This window comes from Arachis ipaensis, chromosome B6 (assembly GCF_059453495.1).
Source record: "Arachis ipaensis isolate K30076 ecotype BB chromosome B6, ASM5945349v1, whole genome shotgun sequence".
Classification (NCBI taxonomy): domain Eukaryota; kingdom Viridiplantae; phylum Streptophyta; class Magnoliopsida; order Fabales; family Fabaceae; genus Arachis; species Arachis ipaensis.
The window spans coordinates 62,879,640-62,906,919 of record NC_142441.1 but is presented as its reverse complement, the minus strand read 5'-3'; the positions used below and the strand labels follow the sequence as shown (position 1 = coordinate 62,906,919).

The 27,280-nt window shown below is 44.3% G+C and overlaps 7 non-coding genes and 51 pseudogenes across 7 annotated transcripts; all 58 read right to left on the bottom strand.

Annotated features, from left to right (window-relative positions):
- Positions 1–1,483: 1,483 nt before the first annotated feature.
- LOC148555914 (5S ribosomal RNA) lies at positions 1,484–1,602 on the bottom strand (annotated as a pseudogene).
- Positions 1,603–1,780: 178 nt separating this feature from the next.
- LOC148555913 (5S ribosomal RNA) lies at positions 1,781–1,899 on the bottom strand (annotated as a pseudogene).
- Positions 1,900–2,089: 190 nt separating this feature from the next.
- Positions 2,090–2,208, bottom strand: LOC148555912 (5S ribosomal RNA). Its single transcript, XR_015891683.1, has one exon. It is a non-coding gene; the product is annotated as a 5S ribosomal RNA (ribosomal RNA).
- Positions 2,209–9,153: 6,945 nt separating this feature from the next.
- Positions 9,154–9,272, bottom strand: LOC148555911 (5S ribosomal RNA; annotated as a pseudogene).
- A 176-nt stretch (positions 9,273–9,448) lies between these two features.
- LOC148555910 (5S ribosomal RNA) lies at positions 9,449–9,567 on the bottom strand (annotated as a pseudogene).
- A 186-nt stretch (positions 9,568–9,753) lies between these two features.
- On the bottom strand, positions 9,754–9,872 carry LOC148555909 (5S ribosomal RNA; annotated as a pseudogene).
- A 180-nt stretch (positions 9,873–10,052) lies between these two features.
- Positions 10,053–10,171, bottom strand: LOC148555908 (5S ribosomal RNA). Its single transcript, XR_015891801.1, has one exon. It is a non-coding gene; the product is annotated as a 5S ribosomal RNA (ribosomal RNA).
- Positions 10,172–10,352: 181 nt separating this feature from the next.
- LOC148555907 (5S ribosomal RNA) lies at positions 10,353–10,471 on the bottom strand (annotated as a pseudogene).
- A 176-nt stretch (positions 10,472–10,647) lies between these two features.
- Positions 10,648–10,766, bottom strand: LOC148555906 (5S ribosomal RNA; annotated as a pseudogene).
- A 183-nt stretch (positions 10,767–10,949) lies between these two features.
- Positions 10,950–11,068, bottom strand: LOC148555905 (5S ribosomal RNA). Its single transcript, XR_015891674.1, has one exon. It is a non-coding gene; the product is annotated as a 5S ribosomal RNA (ribosomal RNA).
- A 185-nt stretch (positions 11,069–11,253) lies between these two features.
- Positions 11,254–11,372, bottom strand: LOC148555904 (5S ribosomal RNA; annotated as a pseudogene).
- A 178-nt stretch (positions 11,373–11,550) lies between these two features.
- Positions 11,551–11,669, bottom strand: LOC148555903 (5S ribosomal RNA; annotated as a pseudogene).
- A 181-nt stretch (positions 11,670–11,850) lies between these two features.
- On the bottom strand, positions 11,851–11,969 carry LOC148555902 (5S ribosomal RNA). Its single transcript, XR_015891213.1, has one exon. It is a non-coding gene; the product is annotated as a 5S ribosomal RNA (ribosomal RNA).
- Positions 11,970–12,149: 180 nt separating this feature from the next.
- LOC148555901 (5S ribosomal RNA) lies at positions 12,150–12,268 on the bottom strand (annotated as a pseudogene).
- Positions 12,269–12,746: 478 nt separating this feature from the next.
- LOC148555900 (5S ribosomal RNA) lies at positions 12,747–12,865 on the bottom strand (annotated as a pseudogene).
- Positions 12,866–13,043: 178 nt separating this feature from the next.
- LOC148555899 (5S ribosomal RNA) lies at positions 13,044–13,162 on the bottom strand (annotated as a pseudogene).
- A 176-nt stretch (positions 13,163–13,338) lies between these two features.
- Positions 13,339–13,457, bottom strand: LOC148555898 (5S ribosomal RNA; annotated as a pseudogene).
- Positions 13,458–13,640: 183 nt separating this feature from the next.
- LOC148555897 (5S ribosomal RNA) lies at positions 13,641–13,759 on the bottom strand (annotated as a pseudogene).
- A 179-nt stretch (positions 13,760–13,938) lies between these two features.
- On the bottom strand, positions 13,939–14,057 carry LOC148555896 (5S ribosomal RNA; annotated as a pseudogene).
- Positions 14,058–14,212: 155 nt separating this feature from the next.
- On the bottom strand, positions 14,213–14,331 carry LOC148555895 (5S ribosomal RNA; annotated as a pseudogene).
- Positions 14,332–14,511: 180 nt separating this feature from the next.
- LOC148555894 (5S ribosomal RNA) lies at positions 14,512–14,630 on the bottom strand (annotated as a pseudogene).
- A 178-nt stretch (positions 14,631–14,808) lies between these two features.
- Positions 14,809–14,927, bottom strand: LOC148555893 (5S ribosomal RNA; annotated as a pseudogene).
- Positions 14,928–15,111: 184 nt separating this feature from the next.
- Positions 15,112–15,230, bottom strand: LOC148555892 (5S ribosomal RNA; annotated as a pseudogene).
- Positions 15,231–15,405: 175 nt separating this feature from the next.
- On the bottom strand, positions 15,406–15,524 carry LOC148555891 (5S ribosomal RNA; annotated as a pseudogene).
- Positions 15,525–15,704: 180 nt separating this feature from the next.
- On the bottom strand, positions 15,705–15,823 carry LOC148555890 (5S ribosomal RNA). The gene has a single exon (XR_015891484.1). It is a non-coding gene; the product is annotated as a 5S ribosomal RNA (ribosomal RNA).
- A 178-nt stretch (positions 15,824–16,001) lies between these two features.
- LOC148555889 (5S ribosomal RNA) lies at positions 16,002–16,120 on the bottom strand (annotated as a pseudogene).
- A 180-nt stretch (positions 16,121–16,300) lies between these two features.
- On the bottom strand, positions 16,301–16,419 carry LOC148555888 (5S ribosomal RNA; annotated as a pseudogene).
- A 171-nt stretch (positions 16,420–16,590) lies between these two features.
- LOC148555887 (5S ribosomal RNA) lies at positions 16,591–16,709 on the bottom strand (annotated as a pseudogene).
- A 183-nt stretch (positions 16,710–16,892) lies between these two features.
- Positions 16,893–17,011, bottom strand: LOC148555886 (5S ribosomal RNA; annotated as a pseudogene).
- Positions 17,012–17,186: 175 nt separating this feature from the next.
- On the bottom strand, positions 17,187–17,305 carry LOC148555885 (5S ribosomal RNA; annotated as a pseudogene).
- A 181-nt stretch (positions 17,306–17,486) lies between these two features.
- LOC148555884 (5S ribosomal RNA) lies at positions 17,487–17,605 on the bottom strand. The gene has a single exon (XR_015891430.1). It is a non-coding gene; the product is annotated as a 5S ribosomal RNA (ribosomal RNA).
- A 178-nt stretch (positions 17,606–17,783) lies between these two features.
- On the bottom strand, positions 17,784–17,902 carry LOC148555883 (5S ribosomal RNA; annotated as a pseudogene).
- A 182-nt stretch (positions 17,903–18,084) lies between these two features.
- Positions 18,085–18,203, bottom strand: LOC148555882 (5S ribosomal RNA; annotated as a pseudogene).
- A 179-nt stretch (positions 18,204–18,382) lies between these two features.
- On the bottom strand, positions 18,383–18,501 carry LOC148555881 (5S ribosomal RNA; annotated as a pseudogene).
- Positions 18,502–18,682: 181 nt separating this feature from the next.
- LOC148555880 (5S ribosomal RNA) lies at positions 18,683–18,801 on the bottom strand (annotated as a pseudogene).
- Positions 18,802–18,982: 181 nt separating this feature from the next.
- Positions 18,983–19,101, bottom strand: LOC148555879 (5S ribosomal RNA). Its single transcript, XR_015891739.1, has one exon. It is a non-coding gene; the product is annotated as a 5S ribosomal RNA (ribosomal RNA).
- A 178-nt stretch (positions 19,102–19,279) lies between these two features.
- On the bottom strand, positions 19,280–19,398 carry LOC148555878 (5S ribosomal RNA; annotated as a pseudogene).
- Positions 19,399–19,564: 166 nt separating this feature from the next.
- On the bottom strand, positions 19,565–19,683 carry LOC148555877 (5S ribosomal RNA; annotated as a pseudogene).
- A 181-nt stretch (positions 19,684–19,864) lies between these two features.
- Positions 19,865–19,983, bottom strand: LOC148555876 (5S ribosomal RNA; annotated as a pseudogene).
- Positions 19,984–20,162: 179 nt separating this feature from the next.
- LOC148555875 (5S ribosomal RNA) lies at positions 20,163–20,281 on the bottom strand (annotated as a pseudogene).
- A 192-nt stretch (positions 20,282–20,473) lies between these two features.
- LOC148555874 (5S ribosomal RNA) lies at positions 20,474–20,592 on the bottom strand (annotated as a pseudogene).
- A 181-nt stretch (positions 20,593–20,773) lies between these two features.
- Positions 20,774–20,891, bottom strand: LOC148555873 (5S ribosomal RNA; annotated as a pseudogene).
- Positions 20,892–21,023: 132 nt separating this feature from the next.
- LOC148555872 (5S ribosomal RNA) lies at positions 21,024–21,142 on the bottom strand (annotated as a pseudogene).
- Positions 21,143–21,323: 181 nt separating this feature from the next.
- On the bottom strand, positions 21,324–21,442 carry LOC148555871 (5S ribosomal RNA; annotated as a pseudogene).
- Positions 21,443–21,620: 178 nt separating this feature from the next.
- LOC148555870 (5S ribosomal RNA) lies at positions 21,621–21,739 on the bottom strand (annotated as a pseudogene).
- Positions 21,740–21,913: 174 nt separating this feature from the next.
- Positions 21,914–22,032, bottom strand: LOC148555869 (5S ribosomal RNA; annotated as a pseudogene).
- A 182-nt stretch (positions 22,033–22,214) lies between these two features.
- LOC148555868 (5S ribosomal RNA) lies at positions 22,215–22,333 on the bottom strand (annotated as a pseudogene).
- A 179-nt stretch (positions 22,334–22,512) lies between these two features.
- LOC148555867 (5S ribosomal RNA) lies at positions 22,513–22,631 on the bottom strand (annotated as a pseudogene).
- Positions 22,632–22,816: 185 nt separating this feature from the next.
- Positions 22,817–22,935, bottom strand: LOC148555866 (5S ribosomal RNA; annotated as a pseudogene).
- A 464-nt stretch (positions 22,936–23,399) lies between these two features.
- LOC148555865 (5S ribosomal RNA) lies at positions 23,400–23,518 on the bottom strand (annotated as a pseudogene).
- Positions 23,519–23,997: 479 nt separating this feature from the next.
- On the bottom strand, positions 23,998–24,116 carry LOC148555864 (5S ribosomal RNA; annotated as a pseudogene).
- A 182-nt stretch (positions 24,117–24,298) lies between these two features.
- LOC148555863 (5S ribosomal RNA) lies at positions 24,299–24,417 on the bottom strand (annotated as a pseudogene).
- Positions 24,418–24,890: 473 nt separating this feature from the next.
- On the bottom strand, positions 24,891–25,009 carry LOC148555862 (5S ribosomal RNA; annotated as a pseudogene).
- Positions 25,010–25,192: 183 nt separating this feature from the next.
- On the bottom strand, positions 25,193–25,311 carry LOC148555861 (5S ribosomal RNA; annotated as a pseudogene).
- Positions 25,312–25,792: 481 nt separating this feature from the next.
- Positions 25,793–25,911, bottom strand: LOC148555860 (5S ribosomal RNA; annotated as a pseudogene).
- A 185-nt stretch (positions 25,912–26,096) lies between these two features.
- On the bottom strand, positions 26,097–26,214 carry LOC148555859 (5S ribosomal RNA; annotated as a pseudogene).
- Positions 26,215–26,400: 186 nt separating this feature from the next.
- Positions 26,401–26,518, bottom strand: LOC148555858 (5S ribosomal RNA; annotated as a pseudogene).
- Positions 26,519–26,994: 476 nt separating this feature from the next.
- Positions 26,995–27,113, bottom strand: LOC148555857 (5S ribosomal RNA; annotated as a pseudogene).
- Between the last annotated feature and the right edge of the window lie 167 nt (positions 27,114–27,280).

Genomic DNA, 27,280 nt, shown 5'->3' with positions numbered 1-27,280 from the left:
AATAAGCATGCATTTATAATTCCTTCCTAAAGTTATGGCATGATTGAAAACTTGCTTCCTAGAGACTTTTACTTATATATTTTATTTCTCCTTTATTCCATTCGATGCCGTGATCTGTGTGTTAAGTGTTTCAGGCTTTATAGGGCATGAGTGAGTTGGAGATTGGAGAGGAAGCTTGCAAAAAATGGAAGGAACACAAGAAATTGAGGAGATGACCAGCGAGAAGTGACGTGGCCGCATGAATGACGCGACCGCGCGAAAGAAAGGAAATCGCAGCGACGCGGTCGCATGGATGACGCGACTGCGCGGCATGGAATAGCACAAGCGACGCGGCCGCATGGATGACGTGACCGCGTGGAAAAGCAGAAAGCCGAATGACGCGGCCGCATGGATGACGCGACCGCGTGACATGCGCGATCTGCATAATCTGCAAAATCGCTGGGGGCGATTTCGGCCCAGAAAAGCAGACTAGAGCCAGAGAACATGCAGAAACCGACAACAAAATTCATTCCGCATAGTTTTTAGTTTTTAGATCTAGTTTTCCTCTCCTCTAGGTTTTCTCTCTACACATTCATAGTTTTTAGGATTTGTTATGTTCGTTGTTTTTGTATTGGGATATTGAGAAGAGTTATTGCCTCGTCAAGACTTCGACATTCTAGTTCGTTTTCTTTACTTGTCTCTTACTCCTCCATGTTCTTTAATTTACTTAATTTTACTATTGGATTATTTTAGCATTTATTAATATAAGAATTACTTTTATTTTTAATTAATCTTTTGATCATTATTTATCATGTCTTTCTTTAATTCCCTTTCTTATGTTATGAATTTTACATTTACAATGAGCGAGTAGTTTCCTAACTTGATGGGGAGTTGATTGAAAGGAACCCTTGAGTTAGGATGCACAAGAGAGAGATTGTAATTGGGTTTATTGTTGGATTGCTCTCTATTCACTAACACCAATCCTCTCAAGAGTTGATTGGAACATGTGGATAGAACAGCATTCCAACTCGTTTGACTTACCCTTACTTAGTAAGGGACAACTAAACACAATAACCCTCAATTGTCAATTAATCTTGAGAGTACTCCAACACGAATAGGGCTTCCAGCTAATCAACTCCCAGTCAAGGCTTTTATTTAAAATTATATAAATTCTCAAATTTAGTTTTCTGCCATTCAACTCAAACCTTTTTGAAAACATCTGATTAATAAAATAGTACACTTTTTTGCAACTCGTTGGGAGACGACCTGGGATTCATACTCCCAGTATTTTGATTTTAATTTCTGTGACACCCTTCTAAATTGATAAGCGGATTTCTGGTTGGTTGAGAACTATACTTGCAACGCATATTTATAATCATTCTTAACTCGCCAATTTCCGCTCCCATCATGCCTGCTGAAAGTCAGGTCATTAAGGCTAGCTTTTGCTAAACTATTCGAGATAGTGTCGTTTAAAGAACGAGGGTAAGCATGACGAAAAAAAAAAGAGGTGCAACACGAGGACTTCCCAGGAGGTCACCCATCCTAGTACCACTCTCGCCCAAGCACGCTTAACTACGGAGTTCTGGTAGGATCCGGTGCATTGGTGTTGGTATGATCGCACCAATTAAAGTATGTGCACACAGTTATCATAAGCATGTATCGCAACGTAGGGTAAGTCGAGCTGCGAAGCGCTGCAGGGCCCGTGGGAGCTTGCCGAAAATCAGTTCATTAAGGCTCACTATAGCTAAACTATTCGAGATAGCGTCGTTTAAAGAACGAGGGTAAGCACGACGTAAAGAAAAAGGCACAACACGAGAACTTCCCAGGAGGTCACCCATCCTAGTACTACTCTAGCCCAAGCACGCTTAACTACGGAGTTCTGGTGGGATCCGGTGCATTAGTGCTGGTATGATCACACCTATTAAAGTATGTGCTCACAATTATCATAAAGCATGTATCGCTACACAGGGTAAGTCGAGCTGTGAAGCACTGCGGGCCCCGTAGGAGCCTGCCGAAAGTCAAGTCATTAAGGCTCGCTTTAGCTAAACTATTCGAGATAGTGTCATTTAAAGAACGAGGGAAAGCACGACGTAAAAAAAAAAAAAAAAAAGAGGTGCAACACGAGGACTTCCCAAGAGGTCACCCATCGTAGTACTACTCTCGCCCAAGCATGCTTAACTGTAGAGTTCTAATGGGATCCGGTGCATTAGTGCTGGTATGATCGCACCTATTAAAGTATGCGCATGCAATTGTCATAAGCATGTATCGCTACATAGGGTAAGTCGAGCTGCGAAGCCCTGCGGAAGTCAAGTCATTAAGCCTCGCTTTAGCTAAAATATTCGAGAAAGCGTCGTTTAAAGAACGAGGGTAAGCACGACATAAAAAAAAAGAGGTGCAACACGAGGACTTTGACGTGGCGGAAATTGGTGAGTTAAGAAATTAATATAAGGAATACGTTGCAAGTACAGTTCTTAACCAACCAGAAATCCGCTTATCAATTTTGAAGGTTTTCACAAAATTTAAATTAAAATACTAGGAGTATGAGTCCCAGGTCGTCTCCCAACGAGTTGCAGAAAAGTGTGCTATTTTATTAATCAGATGTATTCAAAAAATGGTATAAGTTGAATAACAGGAAATTAAATTAGAGAAATTATGTAATTTTAAATAAAAGCCTTGGCTGGGAGTAGATTAGTTGGAAGCCCTATTCTTGTGGAGTGCTCTCAAGATTAATTGATAATTGAGGGTTGTTCTATTTAGTTATCCCTTACTAGGTATGGGAAAGTCAAGCAAGTTAGAAAGCTATTTCTATTCACAAGTCCCAATCCGCTTACTTGGAAGGGTTGGTGTCAGTGACTAGAGAGCAATCCAACAATAAACCCCATTACAATTTTTCTTTTAAGCATCCCAACTCAAGGTTTTCCTTTCAATCAACTCCCATCCAAGTTATGGAACTACTCGCTCATTGTGAATGTAGAATTCATAACATAGGAAAGGAAATTAAAGAAAGACATGATAAATAATAATCAAAGGGATCAATTAAAAATAAAAATATTTCTTGTATTAATAAATCCTAAAAATAATCTAAGAGTAACTCTGAGTAAATAAAGGACATGGAATAGTAAGAGACAGGTAAAGAAAACAAACTAGATTGACGAAGTCTTGCTGAGGTAATAACTCTTCTCAATATCCCAATGTAAAAAGCAATAGAAATAAAATCCTAAGAACTATGAATGTGTAGAGAGAAAACCTAGAGGAGGAGTAAAAACTAGATCTAAAACTGAGAATTCTCTGTAAAGAATCGTTGTTTTCGTTTTTGCATGTTCCTTGGCTCTAGTCTGCTCTTCTGGGCCGAAAATTGGGTTAAAATGGCCCAAAATCGCCCCCAGTGAATTCTGGAGATTCTGTAGATCGCGCATGTCACGCGATCGCGTCATTCAAGCAGACGCGTCATTCAGCGTTTTGCCTTGCCATGCGTGCGCGTCGTCCACGCCTCCGTGTCACTTGTGCAGTTCCAATCCGAGCGGTCGCGTGAGCCATGCGTCCGCGTCACTGGGATTTCCTCTATGTCGCGCGGTCACGTGAGCCATGCGTCCACGTCACTTCTCGCTGGTCATCTCCTCAATTTCTTGTGTTCCTTCCATTTTTGCAAGCTTCCTTTCCAATCTCCAAGTCATTCATGCCCTATAAAGCCTGAAACACTTAACACACAGATCACGGCATCGAATGGGATAAAGGAGAATTAAAATACATAATTAAAAGTCTTTAGAAAGCAAGTATTCAATCATGTAATAATTTCAAGAAGGAAAAATAAATGCATGCCAATCATATGAATAAGTGGGTAAAGAATTGATAAAACCATACAATTAAGCACAAATAGTGGTTTATCAACCTCCCCACACTTAAACATTAGCATGTCCTCATGCTTAGTTGAAGGAGATAAAATAAATGAGTAGGAACATGTAGAACTCATGTAATGCAATGCAACCTATATATATGAATGCAACTATATGATTCTTGTCTACTTGATCAAAGTAAATAGGCTCTTCAAGACAATCACAATTCAAACTCCACTAATTCAATTCCTATACAGTAAGAACAGATAAAAATGCAAGAAGGCAGCTCATGAAAGCAGGGAACATAGAAATTCAAGCATTGAACCCTCACTGATGATGTATGTACACTCTAATCTCTCTAGTGTATAGGGAAATCACTCGATCCTTCTCTAATCATGCTTTCTAATTTTTTTGTTCTTCTCTTAACCAATCAACAACATTTAATATATTAATGCAAACATCATGAGGTCTTTTCAAGGTTGTAATGGGGCCAAGGTAAGGGTAAGGATACATATATGGCTGACTCTTATTAACCAACTCCGCAAAAATCTGTATTTCCAATGGAACCACTGAGTTCAACAAATCATCACGGAGTCCCCCTTCGAATTTCAAACATTTCCACTCTTCAAAATCTGCTGGATTCCCTTGACAAACCTTGGAAAAATGATATAAATCTTCAAACTTCCTTGTATACTCAGCAACGGACATACTTCCCTGTTTCAACTGCATCAACTCCATCTCCTTTGCCTCATGAGTAGCTCTAGGAAAGTACTTCTTATAGAACTCTTCTTTAAAAACATCCCACAAAATATTACCCTCATCTTGCTGCAATAAACGTTGAATGCCCTGCCCCTAGTCCTGAGCATCCCCTTCCAACATATAAGTAGCAAATTCTACATACTGTTCTTCCGGGTCATGCTGTGCCCTCAAGGACCTTTCTATGCCTCGGAACCAATTATCAGCTTCAGTTGCTACAGTCGTACCCTTGAACTTCGGTGGATTAACTTTCAAGAAAGCAGCTAATGTCATAGGCCTATCATGATTCATGTTATCTCCATCACCATTCCCACCATTCTCACCATTACGGTCATTGTTACGCTCTCCATTACGTTCCCCCAGACGGTTAACTGCTCGGGTAGTAGCAGTCGCCATTTCACGCACAGCCTCAGCCATAGCGTGAATCGCAGCAAACAGATTATCATCATTTCGTGGCGGATTGTTAACAGTAGACCCTTCCCGATCGCTACATCTCTGTGGAGGCATCCTGATTCTGTTCATACCAAACAATCAATACCAAGGTGATCAGTCTTAATACCTCAGGTTGGGCGTGAACATTATCAGAATGAAAGCACAAAGACATTCATGCAACACATATCACATAGATACCCTATAAGCATGAGACACACCACAGAGCATGCAATAAAGCATGATTCAGTCCATTCCCCAGGCTCTAACAGGAAGAACCGCTCTGATACAAAATTGTAACGACCCAACTTCCAGCATGTCTAGATCATACTAGAAATCGAATGTTACCAACTTGTTTTTCCTTTTTGTATTATTAATTAATAAATATAAGCCTGTACGTTGTTAAAACCCCGCGAATTTTACAAGTAATTTTTTTTAACAAGAATAATTTAAAGTCGCATACCTTCCATATATCAAGGGATAATTAAACATTCACATACATAAGACAAAAGATAACAGAATATGGAACAACACACTATAATATACATCATGTTACAGAAGTGGTTCAGTTATATAAGCATAGAGCTATGGTACAGCACCCCTAAGTCAGTGACTCATATAGTATATACATATATGTACATAAGACGCCCCAGGGCCTGGCCTGACCAAAAGCCCCTAAGCTGGCACCCAGGCTAGCCTAACTCTGATATATGCCTATTCCCTCTAATCATGCTAACAAAAGTGAGGGAGACACTCTAATGTACTGAAGTTAGACTAGGCGTCTCAAAAAGTCTCCTCAATCCTGGTCTAGAGTACCTCACGGAAAATCACCGGGCGAATGGTGATGCTCGCCTACTGGCACCTTATCTGGCTCATCGTCATCACTGTCAGAGGAGATAACTATGAAGTTAGGATCTTCCTCTAGATCTTCTTCTTCCTCGTCCTCTTCTTCTTCCGGAGTGATAGCAGAGGAACCACTGCTGGCCACAGGAACCATAAAAAGGATAGATACTAAACAAAATACAGTCGGGAGAAGGAGGTGGCACCTCCATGATCTGATCATACTCATGTCCCTGCTGCTCATCAAAGACAGGAGGCTCGATCGGCTCAGGTAAAGGATCAAGCTCAGGTGGTAACACAGGAACACCCCACTCATCAAGGACAAAGGGTGCAGGAGGTGCCTCATGGATATGCTGGGCAGGTATAGGCTCATCAGGTAGAGGAAGTTCAGGTGGAGGAGGATAGTCAGGTGGAGGTGGCATCTGCTCCTCAGGATGAGGTATCCCAGGTCCGCCGGGGTGTAACCAAGATAAAGGAAAGTCATAGGGTGCATCAGGATTAAAGTATGCTGTCCTAATAGGGTACTGGAAAGATCTACCACGAACTACATAATTACGGATACGAGGTACCGCACAGTAGATGTAATACTCGCCACGCACCGGGTCCTCGTGGATGTACGGTGGATCAATATCATAGAATAGGACTCCCGTGTCCATCTGTAGAGGTGTAAGGGGTAAAAACTGGGGAGTTCTTAGTAAGGTCGGGGTTTACAGTTAAGTTCGTTTATACTGTCCGTGGTCATAGAAGTATAAATAAATATAGAGTAATATGTACATAACAGCAACATAAACTAACACATGAACAAGAGAGAAAATAGGAAGTAAATGCACATTCACACATTAATATGCAATCACACAGTTATGCTCAAACAAACAAGGAATAGAACAAGAACACAAGAAGATAAGCAATAAATAATGCACAAACAAGTATGATGCATGTCTGTCCCTACTGCAGGTAATGAGCTCATTTGTCGGTTTCGACCCGCACTCGACGCAATCCGACCCTCCAAGTCAGATAAGGCCTTCCCAGAACTTAATCCCAGATTAAGTACCGCATACCCTCTACCAAGTGCTCTCGACTTGCAGGGCTGGTATTTGCTCAGGTCTCAATATACCGCAGTTATGCAAGTCAGGCCTCTACCGCAGCCTGTCTGGGAAGCAACATCACAATACGGGCGTCCCCACACAACATTCACAAGCATTGCCTGAAGGCTCATAATTCACATATAACCATACTTTCCATCATTTAGCAATCATCATAAATTAAGCATTACAACATCACAGAAAGCTCATTTTACAATTCTCTGTTTACTCTGTAAGGTCAGGTACACAGCTATATCACTTTTAACTCCTTTTCTTTTTAACTTAAACACAGGTTTCAAAATCTTGTTTCTTTACCTCATATACCTCTATATCTTCTCTTATACCTCTTCTTAGGTGTTTAGTAAAGGAAATTAGAGAATTCTAGACTCAAATCTGCCTTCCTGAGGCTTTCAGGGAAAACTGTCTTTTTATCAATATTTTATTATTATTAATAAAATAATATTATTTTTAAAATAATATTATTAATAAAATAATATATTAATATTTTATTATTAAAATAATAATATTTTATTTAACTTTCAAAAATTGCATTTTGACCCCCGGACTTCTTGGAAATTGTACTTTGACCCCTATAACTTTTAATATTTGCACTTTAGCCCCTCAACTTTTGATTAATTAATTTTCAACCCCAAACTTTTTAATAATTGCATTTTGACCCCAAAACTCCTTGAATACACGTTTTCATATTCTTCCAAAAACCAAAAACATTTTTTTTTAAAAGTTCATCAGATTTCTGCTTGATTTTCAGCTAGTTTTTCAATCTTTTCGGAAACCGATTTGAACCCGATTTTTATCAAACCAAAGAGAAACTTTTCAGCCATCAAATACACATCAAATAAGCATCAAAAATCATGATTTTCATGGCTAGAATGTCACGTTTTCCAGCAGCACCAACAGCCACTTCAAAACCATCATAAACATGATTTTCAAGCATTAAACAAGTTTCCATGATCAAACCATCACACAAACACCCAAAATCAAATCTCAAGCAACAAGATCTGGTTTAACACTTCAAGAACACAGCCAATCATTGACTAAGTTACCAAACCTTACCTCCTTTGCTGCTGTCCGAGATCGCACCAAAAACAAGCTTCCAGAAGCACTTTTACGCCTATTTTAACATCAAAAACAACTTTAGAATCTTATGAACCATGAAGGCTGAAGCTTCATGATGATGAAAAGAAGGTTTTCCTCACCTTAAGGTAACTAGAAATCACGTTTTCTTGGAGCTTTTGGTGATTGAATAAGAGATCCTAAGAAAGAACATGAAGAAAACATCATTAACTTAAGGAACCACCATGGCCGAATCTTCAAGGAGGAGGAGCAGCCTTCATACCTTGATTTACTCCATGAAAAGTGACATAGAAATGAAGAGGAGGAAGAGGTGAACACTTTGGTAAGATTAGATTTTTGATAGGGGTTTCGGTTTGAAAAAGAACGGAGAAAGTAGCTCAGGTGTTCATGGAAACTTCATGGTTTTCTTTCATGGTGTTCTAAGCTTTTCCAAGAACAAAAATGATAGCCAAGCTGTCCAAGGAAGGTCGTGGCTTTTGGATGATGATTATCCAAAAGTTACTTGTCAAAATATCTCAGGAAAGGATAATTACTAAAGCTAGATGTATTAGAACTTAAGTAATTACACTACTAATGGATAAACATTAAGTTACTTAGAGTAAATGACACTAGTAACTGGATAATCATAAGAATAAAAGATATATGATGAAGCATTAGCAGTGCTAAGTTCATCTAAGAATGCTGGTATTATCCGTTACCGGTCGATTTCAAGCTCAGTTATTATATTACTAAACATAGATCAACATTAATCACAGTAGAGAAGATAATAATATAATATTTTGAATAAAATAATAATATATGAATATTATATTAATATAATTTTTTTCTCGAAATTCCTGACCGGCTCGTCACATAGAGACTAACCACGGAAATTAGAATTTTGAAATTCGGGCCCAAAGTGGCTCAAAAACGCAACTCTTTGCGACGTGCCTACTTAGATCAGGAGAGGTGTCCTGTGCAATCAAGATGCTGACTCAGCAGCTTGATGACGCAGCACCTGTGCAGTGGAGGTGCTCATATGCATAGAAATTTCTAAAAATTCTGTAAAAATTCCGTTTGATCCAGAAAAAGCGCCGTTTCTTCGGCGCTTGGCCGTTACATCGTTTAAAGAACGAGGGTAAGCACAACGTAAAAAAAAATAGATACAACACGAGGACTTCCCAGGAGGTCACCCATCCTAGTAAAAATCTAGTCCAAGCACGCTTAACTACGGAGTTCTGGTGGGATCCGGTGCATTAGTGCTGGTATGATCACACCTATTAAAGTATGTGCACACAATTATCATAAGCATGTATCGCTACATAGGGTAAGTCGGGCTGCGAAGCCCTGCGGGCTCCGTAGGAGCCTGCCGAAAGGTCATTAAGGCTCGGTTTAGCTAAACTATTCGAGATAGCTTCGTTTAAAGAACGAGGGTAAGCACGACGTAAAAAAAAAGAAGTGCAACACGAGGACTTCCCAGGAGGTCACCCATCCTAGTACCACTCTCGCCGAAGCAAGCTTAACTACGGAGTTCTGGTGGGATCCGGTGCATTAGTGCTGGTATGATCGCACCTATTAAAGTATGCGCACACAATTATCATAAGCATATACCGCTACATAGGGTAAGTCAAGCTGCGAAGCCCTGCGGGCCCCGTAGGAGCCTGCCGAAAGTCAGGTCATTAAGGCTCTCTTTAGCTAAACAATTCGAGATAGCGTCATTTAAAGAACGAGGGTAAGCACGACATAAAAAAAAAAAAAAAGAGGTGCAACACGAGGACTTCCCAGGAGGTCACCCATCGAAGTACTACTCTCGCCAAAGAACGCATAACTGCAGAGTTCTAATGGGATCCGGTGCATTAGTGCTGGTATGATCGCACCTATTAAAGTATGCGCATGCAATTGTCATAAGCATGTATCGCTACATAGGGTAAGTCGAGCTGCGAAGCCCTGCGGGACCCGTAGGAGCCTGCCGGAAGTCAGGTCATTAAGCCTCGCTTTAGCTAAAATATTCGAGATAGCGTTGTTTAAAGAACGAGGGTAAGCAAGACATAAAAAAAAAGAGGTGCAACACGAGGACTTCCCAGGAGGTCACCCATCCTAATACCACTCTCGCCCAAGCACGCTTAACTACGGAGTTCAGGTGGGATCTGGTGCATTAGTGCTGGTATGATCGCACCTATTAAAGTATGTGCACAAAATTATCATAAGCATGTATCGCAACGTAGGATAAGTCGAGCTGCGAAGCCCTGCAGGGCCCACGGGAGCTTGCCGAAAATCAGTTCATTAAGGCTCACTATAGCTAAACTATTCGAGATAGCGTCGTTTAAAGAACGAGGGTAAGCACGACGTAAAAAAAAAAAAGGTACAACACGAGGACTTTCCAGGAGGTCACCCATCCTAGTACAAATCTAGCCCAAGCACGCTTAACTACGGAGTTCTGGTGGGATCCGGTGCATTAGTGCTGCTATGATCACACTTATTAAAGTATGTGCACACATAAGCACGTATCGCTACGTAGGGTAAGTCGAGCTGCGAAGTCCTGCGGGCCCCGTAGAAGCCTGCCGAAAGTCAGGTCATTAAGGCTGGCTTTAGCTAAACTATTCGAGATAGCGTCGTTTAAAGAACGAGGGTAAGCACGACGTAAAAAAAAAAAAGAGGTGCAACACGAGGACTTCCCAGGAGGTCACCCATCCTAGTACCACTCTCGCTGAAGCACGCTTAACTACGGAGTTCTGGTGGGATCCAGTGCATTAGTGCTGGTATGATCGCACCTATTAAAGTATGTGCATACAATTTTCATAAGGATGTATCGCTACATAGGGTAAGTCGAGCTGCGAAGCCCTGCGGGCCCCGTAGCAGCCTGCCAATAGTCAAGTCATTAAGGCTCGCTTTAGCTAAACTATTCGACATAGCGTCATTTAAAGAACGAGGGTAAGCACGACGTAAAAAAAAAAAAGAGGTGCAACACGAGGACTTCCCAGGAGGTCACCCATCGTAGTACTACTCTCGCCCAAGCACGCATAACTGCAGAGTTCTAATGGGATCCGGTGCATTAGTGCTGGTGTGATCGCACCTATTAAAGTATGCGCATGCAATTGTCATAAGCATGTATCGCTACATAGGGTAACTCGAGCTGCGAAGCCCTGCGGGCCCCATAGGAGCCTGCCGAAAGTCAGGTCATTAAGCCTCGCTTTAGCTAAAATATTCGAGATAGCGTCGTTTAAAGAATGAGGGTAAGCACGACAATAAAAAAAAAAAAAGAGGTGCAACACGAGGACTTCCCAGGAGTTCACCAATCCTAGTACCAATCTCGCCTAAACACGCTTAACTACGGAGTTCTGGTGGGATCTGGTGCATTAGTGCTGGTATGATCGCACCTATTAAAGTATGTGCACACAATTATCGTAAGCATGTATCGCGACGTAGGATAAGTCGAGTTGCGAAGCCCTGCATGGCCCATGGGAGCTTACCGAAAATCAGTTCATTAAGGCTCACTATAGCTAAACTATTCGAGATAGAGTCGTTTAAAGAACGAGGGTAAGCACGACGTAAAAAAAAAGGTACAACACGAGGACTTCCTAGGAGGTCACCCATCCTAGTACAAATCTAGCCCAAGCACGCGTAACTACGGAGTTCTGGTGGGATCCGGTGCATTAGTGCTGGTATGATCACACCTATTAAAGTATATGCACACAATTATCATAAGCATTTATCGCTACATAGGGTAAGTCGAGCTGCGAAGCCCAGCGGGCCCCGTAGGAGCCTGCCAAAAGTCAGGTCATTAAGGCTCACATTAGCTAAACTATTCGACATAGCGTCATTTAAAGAACGAGGGTAAGCACGACGTAAAAAAAAAAGAGGTGCAACACGAGGACTTCCCAGGAGGTCACCCATCGTAGTACTACTCTCGCCCAAGCACGCATAACTGCAGAGTTCTAATGGGATCCGGTGCATTAGTGCTGGTATGATCGCACCTATTAAAGTATGCGCATGCAATTGTCATAAGCATGTATCGCTACATAGGGTAAGTCGAGCTGCGAAGCCCTGCGGGACCCGTAGGAGCCTGCCGGAAGTCAGGTCATTAAGGCTCGCTTTAGCTAAAATATTCGAGATAGCGTCGTTTAAAGAACGAGCGTAAGCACGACATAAAAAAAAAGAGGTGCAACACGAGGACTTCCCAGGAGGTCACCCATCCTAGTACCACTCTCGCCCAAGCATGCTTAACTACGAAGTTCAGGTGGGATCTGGTGCATTATTGCTGGTATGATCGCACCTATTAAAGTATGTGCACACAATTATCATAAGCATATATCGCGGTGTAGGATAAGTCGGGTTGCGAAGCCCTGCAGGGCCCATGGGAGCTTGCCGAAAATCAGTTCATTAAGGCTCACTAGAGCTAAACTATTCGAGATAGCGTCGTTTAAAGAATGAGGGTAAGCACGACGTAAAAAAAAAGGTACAACACGAGGACTTCATTGGAGGTCACCCATCAGAGTATAAATCTAGCCCAAGCAAGCTTAACTACGGAGTTCTGGTTGGATCCGGTGCATTAGTGCTGGTATGATCACACCTATTAAAGTATGTACACACAATTATCATAAGCATGTATCGCTACATAGGGTAAGTCGAGCTGCGAAGCCCTGCGGGCCCCGTAGAAGCCTGCCAAAAGTCAGGTCATTAAGGCTCGCTTTAGCTAAACTATTCGAGATAGCGTCTTTTGAAGAACGAGGGTAAGCATGACGTAAAAAAAAAAGAGCTGCAACACGAGGAATTCCCAGGAGGTCACCCATCCTAGTACCACTCTCGCCGAAGCACGCTTAACTACGGGGTTCTGGTGGGATCCGGTGCATTAGTGCTAGTATGATCGCACCTATTAAAGTATGTGCACACAATTATCATAACCATGTATTGCTACATAGGGTAAGTCAAGCTGCAAAGCCCTGCAGGGCCCATGGGAGCTTGCCGAAAATCAGTTCATTAAGGCTCACTATAGCTAAAATATTCGAGATAGCGTCGTTTAAAGAACGAGGATAAGCACGACGTAAAAAAAAAGGCACAACATGAGGACTTCCCACGATGTCACCCATCCTAGTACAAATCTAGCCCAAGCACGCTTAACTACGAAGTTCTGATGGGATCCGGTGCATTAGTGCTGGTATAATCACACCTATTCAAGTATGTGCACACAATTATCATAAGCATGTATCGCTACATAGTGTAAGTCGAGCTGCGAAGCCCTGCGGGCCCCGTAGGAGCCTACCGAAAGGTCATTAAGGCTAGCTTTAGCTAAACTATTCGAGATAGCTTCGTTTAAAGAACGAGGGTAAGCACGACGTAAAAAAAAAGAGGTGCAACACGAGGACTTCCCAGGAGGTCACCTATCCTAGTACCACTCTCGCCGAAGCATGCTTAACTACGGAGTTCTGGTGGGATCCGGTGCATTAGTGCTGGTATGATCGCACCTATTAAAGTATGTGCACACAATTATCATAAGCATGTATCGCTACATAGGGTAAGTCGAGCTGCAAAGCCCTGCGGGCCCCGTAGGAGCCTGCTGAAACTCAGGTCATTAAGGCTCGCTTTAGCTAAACTATTCGAGATAGCGTCATTTAAAGAACGATGGTAAGCACGACGTAAAAAAAAAAAGGAGGTGCAACACGAGGACTTCCCAGGAGGACACCCATCGTAGTACTACTCTCGCCCAAGCACGCATAACTGCAGAGTTCTAATGGGATGCGGTGCATTAGTGCTGGTATGATCGCACCTATTAAAGTATGCGCATGCAATTGTCATAAGCATGTATCGCAACATAGGGTAAGTCGAGATGCGAAGCCCTGCGGGACCCGTAGGAGCCTGTCGGAAGTCAGGTCATTAAGCCTCGCTTTAGCTAAAATATTCGAGATAGCGTCCTTTAAAGAACGAAGGTAAGCACAACATAAAAAAAAGAGGTGCAACACGAGGACTTCCCACGAGGTCACCCATCCTAGTACTACTCTCGCTGAAGCACGCTTAATTACGAAGTTCTGGTGGGATCCGGTGCATTAGTGCTGGTATGATCGCACCTATTAAAGTATGTGCACACAATTATCATAAGCATGTATCGCTACATAGGGTAAGTCGAGCTGCCAAAAGTCAGGTCATTAAGTCTCGCTTTAGCTAAACTATTCTTGATAGCGTCAATTAAAGAACGAGGGTAAGCACGACGTAAAAAAAAAAAAAGAGGTGCAACACGAGGACTTCCCAGGAGGTTACCCATCATGGTAATACTCTCGCCCAAGCACGCATAATTGCAGAGTTCTAATGGGATCCGGTGCATTAGTGCTGGTATGATCGCACCAATTAAAGTATGCGCATGCAATTGTCATAAGCATGTATCGCTACATAGGGTAAGTCGAGCTGCGAAGCCCTGCGGGCCCCATAGGAGCCGGCCGAAAGTCAGGTCATTAAGGCTCGCTTTAGCTAAAATATTCGAGATAACCTCGTTTAAAGAACGAGGGTAAGCACGACTTAAAAAAAAAGAGGTGCAACACGAGGACTTTCCAGGAGGTCACCCATCCTAGTACCACTCTCGCCGAAGCACGCTTAACTACGGAGTTCTGGTGGGATCCGGTGCATTAGTGCTGGTATGATCGCACCTATTAAAGTATCTGCACACAACTATCATAAGCATGTATCGCGACGTAGGATAAGTCGAGCTGCGAAGCCCTGCAGGGCCCATGGGAGCTTGCTGAAAATCAGTTCATTAAGGCTCACTATAGCTAAACTATTCGAGATAGCGTCGTTTAAAGAACGAGGGTAAGCACGACGTAAAAAAAAAGGTACAACACGAGGACTTCCTAGGAGGTCACCCATCCTAGTACAAATCTAGCCCAAGCACGCTTAACTACGGAGTTATGGTGGGATCCGGTGCATTAGTGCTGGTATGATCACACCGATTAAAGTATGTGCACACAATTATCATAAGCATGTATACATAGGGTAAGTCGAGCTGCGAAGCCTTGCGGGCCCCGTAGGAGCCTGCCAAAAGTCAGGTCATTAAGGCTCGCTTTAGCTAAACTATTCGGCATAGCGTCATTTAAAGAACGAGGGTAAGCACGACGTAAAAAAAAAAAAAAAAAGAGGTGCAACACGAGGACTTTCCAGGAGGTCACCCATCCTAGTACAAATCTAGCCCAAGCACGCTTAACTACGGAGGTCTGGTGGGATCCGGTGCATTAGTGCTGCTATGATCACACTTATTAAAGTATGTGCACACATAAGCACGTATCGCTACATAGGGTAAGTCGAGCTGCGAAGCCCTGCGGGCCACTTAGAAGCCTGCCGAAAGTCAGGTCATTAAGGCTGGCTTTAGCTAAACTATTCGAGATAGCGTCGTTTAAAGAACGAGGGTGAGCACGACGTAAAAAAATAAAGAGGTGCAACACGAGGACTTCCCAGGAGGTCACCCATCCTAGTACCACTCTCGCTGAAGCACGCTTAACTACGGAGTTCTGGTGGGATCCAGTGCATTAGTGCTGGTATGATCGCACCTATTAAAGTATGTGCATACAATTTTCATAAGGATGTATCGTTACATAGGGTAAGTCGAGCTGCGAAGCCATGCGGGCCTCGTAGGAGCCTGCCAAAAGTCAGGTCATTAAGGCTCGCTTTAGCTAAAATATTCGAGATAGCGTCGTTTAAAGAGCGAGGGTAAGCACGACATAAAAAAAAAGAGGTGCAACACGAGGACTTCCCAAGAGGTCACCCATCCTAGTACCACTCTCGCCCAAGCACGCTTAACTACGGAGTTCAGGTGGGATCTGGTGCATTAGTGCTGGTATGATCGCACCTATTAAAGTATGTGCACACAATTATCATAAGCATGTATCGCGGCGTAGGATAAGTCGAGTTGCGAAGCCCTGCAGGGCCCATGGGAGCTTGCCGAAAATCAGTTCATTAAGGCTCACTAGAGCTAAACTATTCGAGATAGCGTCGTTTAAAGAATGAGGGTAAACACGACGTAAAAAAAAAGGTACAACACGAGGACTTCATTGGAGGTCACCCATCCTAGTATAAATCTAGCCCAAGCACGCTTAACTACGGAGTTCTGGTTGGATCCGGTGCTTTAGTGCTGGTATGATCACACCTATTAAAGTATGTGCACACAATTATCATAAGCATGTATACATAGGGTAAGTCGAGCTGCGAAGCCTTGCGGGCCCCGTAGGAGCCTGCCAAAAGTCAGGTCATTAAGGCTCGCTTTAGCTAAACTATTCGGCATAGCGTCATTTAAAGAACGAGGGTAAGCACGACGTAAAAAAAAAAAAAGAGGTGCAACACGAGGACTTTCCAGGAGGTCACCCATCCTAGTACAAATCTAGCCCAAGCACGCTTAACTACGGAGGTCTAGTGGGATCCGGTGCATTAGTGCTGCTATGATCACACTTATTAAAGTATGTGCACACATAAGCACGTATCGCTACATAGGTTAAGTCGAGCTGCGAAGTCCTGCAGGGCCCATGGGAGCTTGCCGAAAATCAGTTCATTAAGGCTCACTATAGCTAAACTATTCGAGATAGCGTCGTTTAAAGAACGAGGGTAAGCACGACGTAAAAAAAAAGGTACAACACGAGGACTTCCTAGGAGGTCACCCATCCTAGTACAAATCTAGCCCAAGCACGCTTAACTACGGAGTTATGGTGGGATCCGGTGCATTAGTGCTGGTATGATCACACCGATTAAAGTATGTGCACACAATTATCATAAGCATGTATACATAGGGTAAGTCGAGCTGCGAAGCCTTGCGGGCCCCGTAGGAGCCTGCCAAAAGTCAGGTCATTAAGGCTCGCTTTAGCTAAACTATTCGGCATAGCGTCATTTAAAGAACGAGGGTAAGCACGACGTAAAAAAAAAAAAAAAAGAGGTGCAACACGAGGACTTTCCAGGAGGTCACCCATCCTAGTACAAATCTAGCCCAAGCACGCTTAACTACGGAGGTCTGGTGGGATCCGGTGCATTAGTGCTGCTATGATCACACTTATTAAAGTATGTGCACACATAAGCACGTATCGCTACATAGGGTAAGTCGAGCTGCGAAGCCCTGCGGGCCACTTAGAAGCCTGCCGAAAGTCAGGTCATTAAGGCTGGCTTTAGCTAAACTATTCGAGATAGCGTCGTTTAAAGAACGAGGGTAAGCACGACATAAAAAAATAAAGAGGTGCAACACGAGGACTTCCCAGGAGGTCACCCATCCTAGTACCACTCTCGCTGAAGCACGCTTAACTACGGAGTTCTGGTGGGATCCAGTGCATTAGTGCTGGTATGATCGCACCTATTAAAGTATGTGCATACAATTTTCATAAGGATGTATCGTTACATAGGGTAAGTCGAGCTGCGAAGCCATGCGGGCCCCGTAGGAGCCTGCCAAAAGTCAGGTCATTAAGGCTCGCTTTAGCTAAAATATTCGAGATAGCGTCGTTTAAAGAGCGAGGGTAAGCACGACATAAAAAAAAAAGAGGTGCAACACGAGGACTTCCCAGGAGGTCACCCATCCTAGTACCACTCTCGCCCAAGCACGCTTAACTACGGAGTTCAGTTGGGATCTGGTGCATTAGTGCTGGTATGATCGCACCTATTAAAGTATGTGCACACAATTATCATAAGCATGTATCGCGGCGTAGGATAAGTCGAGTTGCGAAGCCCTGCAGGGCCCATGGGAGCTTGCCGAAAATCAGTTCATTAAGGCTCACTAGAGCTAAACTATTCGAGATAGCGTCGTTTAAAGAATGAGGGTAAACACGACGTAAAAAAAAAGGTACAACACGAGGACTTCATTGGAGGTCACCCATCCTAGTATAAATCTAGCCCAAGCACGCTTAACTACGGAGTTCTGGTTGGATCCGGTGCATTAGTGCTGGTATGATCACACCTATTAAAGTATGTGCACACAATTATCATAAACATGTATTGCTACATAGGGTAAGTCGAGCTGCGAAGCCCTGCGGACCCCGTAGAAGCCTGCCAAAAGTCAGGTCATTAAGGCTCGCTTTAACTAAACTATTCAAGATAGCGTCTTTTAAAGAACGAGGGTAAGCACGACGTAAAAAAAAAAAGAGGTACAACACGAGGACTTTCCAGGAGGTCACCCATCCTAGTACCACTCTCGCCGAAGCACGCTTAACTACGGGGTTCTGGTGGGATCCGGTGCATTAGTGCTAGTATGATCGTACCTATTAAAGTATGTGCACACAATTATCATAAGCATGTATCGCTACATAGGGTAAGTCGAGCTGCAAAGCCCTGCAGGGCCCATGGGAGCTTGCCGAAAATCAATTCATTAAGGCTCGCTATAGCTAAACTATTCGAGATAGCGTCGTTTAAAGAACGAGGATAAGCACGACGTAAAAAAAAAAGGCACAACATGAGGACTTCCCACGATGTCACCCATCCTAGTACAAATCTAGCCCAAGCACGCTTAACTATGAAGTTCTGATGGGATCCGGTGCATTAGTGCTGGTATAATCACACCTATTCAAGTATGTGCACACAATTATCATAAGCAAGTATCGCTACATAGGGTAAGTCGAGCTGCGAAGCCCTGCGGGCCCCGTAGGAGCCTGCCGAAAGTCAGGTCATTAAGGCTCGCTTTAGCTAAACTATTCGAGATAGCGTCTTTTAAAGAACGAGGGAAAGCACGACGTAAAAAAAAAAGAGGTGCAACACGAGGACTTCCCAGGAGGTCACCCATCGTAGTACTACTCTCGCCCAAGCACGCATAACTGCAGAGTTCTAATGGGATCCTGTGCATTAGTGCTGGTATGATCACACCTATTAAAGTATGCGCATGCAATTGTCATAAGCATGTATCGCTACATAGGGTAAGTCGAGCTGCGAAGCCCTGCGGGACCCGTAGGAGCCTGCCGGAAGTCAGGTCATTAAGGCTCGCTTTAGCTAAAATATTCGAGATAGCGTCGTTTAAAGAACGAGGGTAAGCACGACATAAAAAAAAAAGAGGTGCAACATGAGGACTTCCCAGGAGGTCACCCATCCTAGTACCACTCTCGCCCAAGCACGCTTAACTACAGAGTTCAGGTGGGATCTGGTGCATTAGTGCTGGTATGATCGCACCTATTAAAGTAGGTGCACACAATTATCATAAGCATGTATCGCGGTGTAGGATAAGTCGAGTTGCGAAGCCCTGCAGGGCCCATGGGAGCTTGCCGAAAATCAGTTCATTAAGGCTCACTAGAGCTAAACTATTCGAGATAGCGTCGTTTAAAGAATGAGGGTAAGCACGACGTAAAAAAAAAGGTACAACACGACGACTTCGTTGGAGGTCACCCATCCTAGTATAAATCTTGCCCAAGCACGCTTAACTACGGAGTTCTGGTTGGATCCGGTGCATTAGTGCTGGTATGATCACACCTATTAAAGTATGTGCACACAATTATCATAAGCATGTATCGCTACATAGGGTAAGTCGAGCTGTGAAGTCCTGCGGGCCCCGTAGAAGCCTGCCAAAAGTCAGGTCATTAAGGCTCGCTTTAGTTAAACTATTCGAGATAGCATCGTTTAAAGAACGAGGGTAAGAAAGATGTGCAACACGAAGACTTCCCAGGAGGTCACCCATCCTAGTACCACTCTCGCCCAAGCACGCTTAACTACGGAGTTCAGGTGGGATCTGGTGCAATAGTGCTGGTATGATCGCACCTATTAAAGTATGCGCATGCAATTGTCATAAGCATCTATCGCTAAATAGGGTAAGTCGAGCTGCGAAGCCCTGCGGGCCCCATAGGAGCCTATCGGAAGTCAGGTCATTAAGCCTCGCTTTAGCTAAAATATTCGAGATAGCGTCGTTTAAAGAACGAGGGTAAGCACGACATAAAAAAAAAAGAGATGCAACACGAGGACTTCCCAGGAGGTCACCGATCCTAGTACCACTCTCGCCCAAGCACGCTTAACTACGGAGTTCTGGTGGGATCTGGTGCATTAGTGCTGGTATGATCACACCTATTAAAGTATGTGCACACAATTATCATAAGCATGTATCGCGACGTAGGATAAGTCGAGCTGCGAAGCCTTGCAGGGCCCATGGGAGCTTCCCGAAAATCAGTTCATTAAGGCTCACTATAACTAAACTATTCGAGATAGCGTCGTTTAAAGAACGAGGGTAAGCGCGACGTAAAAAAAAAAGGTACAACACGAGGACTTCCTAGTAGGTCACCCATCCTAGTACAAATCTAGCCCAAGCACGCTTAACTACGGAGTTCTGGTGGAATCCGGTGCATTAGTGCTGGTATGATCACACCTATTAAAGTATGTGCACACAATTATCATAAGCATGTATCGCTACATAGGGTAAGTCGAGTTGCGTAGTCCCGCACGCCCCGTAGGAGCCTGCCGAAAGTCAGGTCATTAAGACTCGCTTTAGCTAAACAATTCGAGATAGCGTCATTTAAAGAACAAGGGTAAGCACGACGTAAAAAAAAAAAAAAAAAAAAAGAGGTGCAACACGAGGACTTCCCAGGAGGTCACCCATCATAGTACTACTCTCGCCCAAGCACGCATAACTGCAGAGTTCTAACGGGATCCGGTGCATTAGCGCTAGTATGATCGCACCTATTAATGTATGTGCATGCAATTGTCATAAGCATGTATCGCTACATAGGGTAAGTCGAGCTGCGAAGTCTTGCGGGACCCGTATGAGCCTGCCAGAAGTCAGGTCATTAAGCCTCGCTTTAGCTAAAATATTCGAGATAGCGTCGTTTAAAGAACGAGGGTAAGCAAGACATAAAAAAAAAGATGTGCAACACGAGGACTTCCCAGGAGGTCACCGATCCTAGTACCACTCTCGCCCAAGCACGCTTAACTACGGAGTTCAGGTGGGATCTGGTGCATTCGTGCTGGTATGATCGCGACATAGGATAAGTCGAGCTGCGAAGCCCTGCAGGGCCCATGGGAGCTTGCCAAAAATCAGTTCATTAAGGCTCACTATAGCTAAACTATTCGAGATAGCGTCGTTTAAAGAACGAGGGTAAGCACGACGTAAAAAAAAGTACAACATGAGGACTTTACAGGAGGTCACCCATCCTAATACAAATCTAGCCCAAGCACGCTTAAATACGGAGTTCTAGTGGGATCCGGTGCATTAGTGCTGCTATGATCACACCTATTAAAGTATGTGCAGACAATTATCGTAAGCATGTATCGCTACATAGGGTAAGTCGAGCTGCGAAGCCCTGTGGGCCCCTTAGGAGCCTGCAGAAAGTCAGGTCATTAAGGCTCGCTTTAGCTAAACTATTCGAGATAGCGTCGTTTAAAGAACGTGGGTAAGCACGACATAAAAAAAATAGAGGTGCAACATGAGGACTTCCCAGGAGGTCACCCATCCTAGTACCACTCACCCCTAAGCACGCTTAAATACGGAGTTCTGGTGGGATCTGGTGCATTAGTGCTGGTATGATCGCACCTATTAAAGTATGTGCACACAATTATCATAAGCATGTATCGCGACGTAGGATAAGTCGAGCTGCGAAGCCCTGCAGGGCCCATGGGAGCTTGCCAAAAATCAGTTTATTAAGGCTCACTATAGCTAAACTATTCGAGATAGCGTCGTTTAAAGAAAGAGGATAAGCACGACGTAAAAAAAAAGGTACAACACGAGGACTTCCCAGGAGGTCACCCATCCTAGTACAAATCTAGCCCAAGCACGCTTAACTACGAAGTTCTGGTGGGGTCCGGTGCATTGGTGCTGGTATGATCACACCTATTAAAGTATGTGCACACATAAGCATGTATCGCTACATAGGGTAAGTCGAGCTGCGAAGCCCTGCAGGCCCCGTAGGAGCCTGCCGAAAGTCAGGCCATTAAGGCTCGCTTTAGCTAAACTATTCGAGATAGCGTCGTTTAAAGAACGAGGGTAAGCACGACGTAAAAAAAAAAGAGGTGCAACACAAGGACTTCCAAGGAGGTCACCCATCCTAGTACCACTCTTGCCAAACCACGCTTTACTACGGAGTTCTGGTGGGATCCGGTGCATTAGTGCTGGTATGATCGCACCTATTAAAGTATGTGCACACAATTATCATAAGCATGTATCGCTACATAGGGTAAGTCGAGCTGCGAAGTCCTGCGGGCCCCGTAGGACCCTGCCAAAAGTCAGGTCATTAAGCCTCGCTTTAGCTAAATATTCGACATAGCGTCATTTAAAGAACGAGGGTAAGCACGACGTAAAAAAAAAAATGAGGTGCAACACGAGGACTTCCCAGGAGGTCACCCATCGTAGTACTACTCTCGCCCAACCACGCATAACTGCAGAGTTCTAATGGGATCCGGTGCATTAGTGCTAGTATGATCGCACCTATTAAAGTATGCGCATGCAATTGTCATAAGCATGTATCGCTACATAGGGTAAGTCGAGCTGCGAAGCCCTGCGGGCCCCATAGGAGCCTGCCGAAAGTCAGGTCATTAAGGCTCGCTTTAGCTAAAATATTCGAGATAGCCTCGTTTAAAGAACGAGGGTAAGCACGACTTAAAAAAAAGAGGTGCAACACGAGGACTTTCCAGGAGGTCACCCATCCTAGTACCACTCTCGCCGAAGCACGCTTAACTACGGAGTTCTGGTGGGATCCGGTGCATTAGTGCTGGTATGATCCCACCTATTAAAGTATGTGCACACAATTATCATAAGCATGTATTGCTACATAGCGTAAGTCGAGCTGCGAGGTCCTGCAGGCACCGTAGGAGCCTGCTGAAAGTTAGGTTATTAAGGCTCGATTTAGGTAAACTTTTCGAGATAGCGTCATTTAAAGAACGAGGAAAAGCACGACATAAAAAAAAAAAAAAGAGGTGCAACATGAGAACTTCCCAGGATGCCACCCATCGTAGTACTACTCTCGACCAAGCACGCATAACTGCAGAGTTCTAATGGGATCCGGTGCATTAGTGCTGGTATGATTGCACCTATTAAAGTATGTGCACACAATTATCATAAGCATGTATCGCTATATAGGGTAAGTCGAGCTGCGAAGCCCTGCGGGCCCCTTAGGAGCCTGCCGAAAGTCAGGTCATTAAGGCTCGTTTTAGCTAAACTATTTGAGATAGCGTCGTTTAAGGAACGAGGGTAAGCATGTCGTAAAAAAAAAAGGAGGCGCAACACGAGGACTTCCCAGGAGGTCACCCATCCTAGTACCACTCTCGCGAAGCACGCTTAACAATGGAGTTCTGGTGGGATCCGGTGCATTAGTGAATTAAAGTATGCGCATGCAATTGTCATAAGCATGTATCGCTACATAGGGTAAGTCGAGCTGCGAAGTCCTGCGGTCCCCGTAGGAGCCTGCCGGAGGTCAGGTCATTAACCTTCGCTTTAGCTAAAATTTTCGAGATAGCATCGTTTAAAGAACGAGGGTAAGCAGGGCATAAAAAAAAAGAGGTGCAACACGAGGACTTCCCAGGAGGTCACCGATCCTAGTACCACTCTCGCCCAAGCACGCTTAACTACGGAGTTCAGGTGGGATCTGGTGCATTAGTGCTGGTATGATCGCACCTATTAAATCATGTGCACACAATTATCATAAGCATGTATCGCAACGTAGGTTAAGTCGAGCTGCGAAGTCCTGCAGGGCCCATGGGAGCTTGCCGAAAATCAGTTCATTAAGGCTCACTATAGCTAAACTATTCGAGATAGCGTCGTTTAAAGAACGAGGGTAAGCACGACGTAAAAAAAAAGGATACAACACGAGGACTTCCCAGGAGGACACTCATCCTAGTAGAAATCTAGCCCAAGCACGCTTAACTACGAAATTCTGGTGGGGTCCGGTGCATTAGTGCTGGTATGATCACACCTTTTAAAGTATGTGCACACAATTATAATAAGCATGTATCGCCACATAGGGTAAGTCGAGTTGCGAAGCCCTGCGGGCCCCGTAGGAGCCTGCCGAAAGTCAGGTCATTAAGGCTCGCTTTAGCTAAACTATTTGAGATAGCGTCGTTTAAAGAACGAGGGTAAGCACGACGTAAGAAAAAAAGAGGTGCAACACGAGGACTTCCCAGGAGGTCACCCATCCTAGTACCACTCTCGCCGAAGCACGGTTAACTACGGAGTTCTGGTGGGATCCGGTGCATTAGTGCTGGTATGATCGCACCTATTAAAGTATGAGCACACAATTATCATAAGCATGTATCGCTACATAGGGTAAGTCGAGCTGCGAAGCCCTGCGGGCCCCGTAGGAGCCTGCCAAAAGTCAGGTCATTAAGGCTCGCTTTAGCTAAACTATTCGAGATAGCGTCGTTTAAAGAACGAGAGTAAGCACGACGTAAAAAAAAAAAGAGGTACAACACGAGGACTTCCCAGGAGGTCACCCATCCTAGTACCACTCTCGGCGAAGCACGCTTAACTACGGAGTTCTGGGGGAATCCGGTGCATTAGTGGTGGTATGATCGCACCTATTATAGTATGTGCACATAATTATCATAAGCATTTATCGCGACGTAGGGTAAGTTGAGCTGCGAAGCCATGCAAGGCCCGTGGGAGCTTGCCGAAAATCAGTTCATTAAGGCTCACTATAGCTAAACTATTCGAGATAGCGTCGTTTAAAGAACATGGGTAAACACTACTTAAAAAAAAGGGTACAACACGAGGACTTCCTTGGAGGAAATCCATCCTGGTACTACTCTCGCCTAAGCACGTTTAACAACGGAGTTTTGGTGGGATACGGTGCATTAGTGCTGGTATGATCACACCAATTAATGTATGTGCACACAATTATCATAAGCATGAATCGCTACATAGGATAAGTCGAGCTGCGAAACCCTGCGGGCCTCGTAGGACCCTGCCGAAAGTCAGGTCATTAAGGCTCGCTTTAGCTAAACTATTCGAGATAGCATTGTTTAAAGGACGAGGGTAAGCACGACGTAAAAAAAGGTACAACACGAGGACTTCCTTGGACGTAACCCATCCTAGTACTACTCTCGCCTAAGCACGTTTAACTACGGAGTTCTGGTGGGATCCGGTACATTAGTGCCGGTATGATCACACCAATTAATGTATGTGCACACAATTATCCTAAGCATGTATCGCTACATAGGGTAAGTCGAGCTGCGAAGCCCTGCGGGCCTCGTAGGACCCTGACGAAAGTCAGGTTATTAAAGCTCGCATTAGCTAAACTATTCGAGATAGCGTCGTTAAGAGAACGAGGGTAAGCATGACGTAAAAAAAAAAGAGAGATGCAACACGAGGACTTCCCAGGAGGTCACCCATCCTAGTACCACTCTCGCCCAAGCACGCTTAACTATGGAGTTCTGGTGGGATCCGGTGCATTAGTGCTAGTATGATCGCACCTATTAAAGTATGTGCACACAATTATCATAATCATGTATCGCGACGTAGGATAAGTCTAGCTTTGAAGCCCTGTAGGGTTCATAGGAGCTTGCCGAAAATCAGTTCATTAAGGCTCACTATAGCTAAACTATTCGAGATAGCGTCGTTTAAAGAACGAGGGAAAGCACGACGTAAAAAAAAAAGCTACATCACGAGGACTTCCCAGGAGGTTACTCATCCTAGTAGAAATCTAGCCCAAGCACGCTTAACTACGAAGTTCTGGTGGGGTCCGGTGCATTAGTGCTGGTATGATCACACCTATTAAAGTATGTGCACACAATTATCATAAGCATGTATCGCTGCATAGGGTAAGTCGAGCTGCAAAGCCCTACGGGCCCCGTAGGAGCCTGCCGAAAGTCAAGTCATTAAGGCTCGCTTTAGCTAAACTATTCGAGATAGCATCGTTTAAAGAACGAGGGTAAGCACGACTTAAAACAAAAAAAGAGGTGCAACACGAGGACTTCCCAGGATGTCACCCATCCTAGTACCACTTTCGCCGAAGCACGCTTAACCACGGAGTTCTGGTGGGATCCGGTGCATTAGTGCTGGTATGATTGCACCTATTAAAGTATGTGCACACAATTATCATAAGCATGTATCGCTACATAGGGTAAGTCGAGCTTCGAAGCCCTGCGGGCCTCGTAGGAGCCTGCCAAAAGTCAGGTCATTAAGGCTCGCTTTAGCTAAACTATTCGAGATAGCGTCATTTAAAGAACGAGGGTAAGCACGACGTAAGAAAAAAAAAAAGAGGTGCAACACGAGTACTTCCCAGGAGGTCACCCATCCTAGTACCACTCTCGCCGAAGCACGGTTAACTACGGAGTTCTGGTGGGATCGGTCCATTAGTGCTGGTATGATCGCACCTATTAAAGTATGAGCACACAATTATCATAAGCATGTATCGCTACATAGGGTAAGTCGAGCTGCAAAGCCCTGCGGGCCCCGTAGGAGCCTACCGAAAGTCAGGTCATTAAGGCTCGCTTTAGCTAAACTAATGGAGATAGCGTCATTTAAAGAATGAGGGTAAGCACGAGGTAAAAAGAAAAAAAAGGAGGTGCAACACGAGGACCTCCCAGAGGTAACCAATCGTAGTACTACTCTCGCCCAAGCACGGTTAGCTACGGAGTTCTGGTGGGATCTGGTGCATTAGTGCTGGTATGATCGCACCCATTAAAGTATGTGCACACAATTATCATAAGCAAGTATCGCGACGTAGGGTAAGTCGAGCTGCAAAGCCCTTCGGGCCGTGTAGGAGCCTACCGAAAGTCAGGTCATTAAGTCTCGCTTTAGCTAAACTATTCGAGATAGCGTCGTTTAAAGAACGAGAGTAAGCACGACGTAAAAAAAAAGAGGTACAACACGAGGACTTCCTTGGAGGTAACCCATCCTAGTACTGCTCTCTTCTAAGCACGTTTAACAACGGAGTTTTGGTGGGATCCGGTGCATTAGTGCTGGTATGATCACAGCAATTAATGTATGTGCACACAATTAGCATAAGCATGAATCGCTACATAGGATAAGTCGAGCTGCGAAACCCTGCGGGCCTCGTAGGACCCTGCCGAAAGTCAGGTCATTAAGGCTCGCTTTAACTAAACTATTCGAGATAGCGTCGTTTAAAGGACGAGGGTAAGCACGACGTAAAAAAAGGGTACAACACGAGGACTACCTTGGAGGTAACCCATCCTAGTACTACTCTCGCCTAAGCACGTTTAACTACGGAGTTCTGGTGGGATCCGGTGCATTAGTGCTGGTATGATCACACAAACTAATGTATGTGCACACAATTATCCTAAGCATGTATCGCTACATTGGGTAAGTCGAGCTGCGAAGCCCTGCGGGCCCCGTAGGAGCCTGACGGAAGTTAGGTCCTTAAGCCTCGCTTTAGCTAAAATATTCGAGATAGCGTCGTTTAAAGAACGAGGGTATGCACA